This window comes from Propithecus coquereli, unplaced genomic scaffold, assembly GCF_000956105.1.
Source record: "Propithecus coquereli isolate 6110/MARCELLA unplaced genomic scaffold, Pcoq_1.0 Scaffold12, whole genome shotgun sequence".
Lineage (NCBI taxonomy): Eukaryota > Metazoa > Chordata > Mammalia > Primates > Indriidae > Propithecus > Propithecus coquereli.
The window spans coordinates 7,243,700-7,245,330 of record NW_012136080.1 but is presented as its reverse complement, the minus strand read 5'-3'; the positions used below and the strand labels follow the sequence as shown (position 1 = coordinate 7,245,330).

Here is a 1,631-nt window from a genome sequence, read left to right as displayed (position 1 = left end):
GAGAAGATCAGTTTAGATGCCAAACACTTCTGAATTTATTCTCTAAACTTGTGCGATCCAATACAGAAGCCACTAGCAACACATAGCTGTTAAATTTGAATCAATTAAAATAAAATTAAATGAAAAATTTAGTTTCTCAGTTACATTGGCCACATTCCAAGTGTTCAATAACTACATGCAGCTAGTGGCTACCAGATTGGACAGCGCACAGATATAGAATATTTCCATGACCTCAGAACTTTCTAATGGACAGCACTCCTCAAGAAGCAAATGGCATTAAATTCTGATATTTCAAAATATCATTGTTGTAGACATCTTTCCCCAAAGATTGTTCTTTTGACGACTTCTCAGGGTTCACCGTGCTGGGACAGAATCACACACATGGCCTCCAACAAGTTATGTTTAATACCTGAAAGTACTGGCATTTCCCTTTCTCCCTGTGTCATTTAGGGTCCTGAGTGGCAGGTAGAAAGAGAGGGTAGAACAGTGTGAGTCAACACACATGGGGTGAACATTACGTACCGATGATGACAGAGGGAGAGGTTATACAGTCAAATGAGGAAACTTTCTAGTGCTCTCACCTCTTCAGGGTCATAATTGGGAAAATAAGTAGTGTTCATAGAAAAAATGAGTGCATCTTTTAAGAGAAATATAAACCATATGGGACCCCAAGTTGGGCTACTTTAGACAGTTACTTAGTGAAGTTACATGCTAACTCAACAGGAATACACACATTGGGAAAGAATGTGAAATACAGAAACAAAAATGTTGTGTGCAAAGCTGTTCATCCAACTGTTACTCATAACAGATTAAATTTCAAAACAATGTGAGGGAAGTGTTCATCAAATTATGGTAGAAATACTTACTGAAATAAAGAAAAACTCATGTTTTTCAGAAGTTTATAAAATAGAAAAAAGTTTGTGCTATGATGCTGAACATGTTTAGCCTGAATCTAGTTATAGGGAAACAATCAGACAAATCCTAATTGAGGGATATTTCACAAAATAACTGGTCTGGAATGGTAATGTCATGTAAACAAGCAAACAACTGGGCATCTGTTGTAATTAAAGGACACTAAAGAGGCAGGAGAACTATTAATAAAATCACCGCATAATCCTTGATCTGCTCCTGGAATAACAACAACAAAACAGCCATAGAAGACATTAATGGGGTGTTATGTACTGAATGTGTCCCCTCCAAAATTCAGATGTTGAAATCCCACCCCCAATGTGGTGGTATTAGAAGGTGGGGCCTTTGAGAGGTGATTTAGGTCATAAGGGTGGAACCCCCATAATGAGATTAGTGCCCTTATAAAAGAGGCCTGAGGGAGCACTCTAGTTCTCCTGCCATGTAGGCTACAGCCAAGAAGACAGCCATCTGTGAACCAGGAAGCGGGACCTCACTAGACACTGAATCTTCCAGAGTCTTGATATCAGACTTGCCATTCTCTAAAATGGTGAGAAATCATCTTTCCATTAAGCTACCCAGTCTACTGTATTCTGTTACAGTAGCCCAAACTACCTAAGACATGGGGCAAGTAGGAAAATTTGAATATGGGCTGTGTATTAGAAAACAGTATTGAATAAATATTAAATTTCTTGAGTGTGATGGTTATATTGTCCTTCTATAGA

The 1,631-nt window shown here is 38.3% G+C and overlaps 1 protein-coding gene across 1 annotated transcript in view; it reads right to left on the bottom strand.

Moving 5' to 3' along the window:
• Positions 1 to 1,631, bottom strand: part of LOC105825462 (collagen alpha-4(VI) chain-like) — a 143,130-nt gene that overhangs the window by 68,187 nt on the left and 73,312 nt on the right. The window lies entirely within an intron of this gene.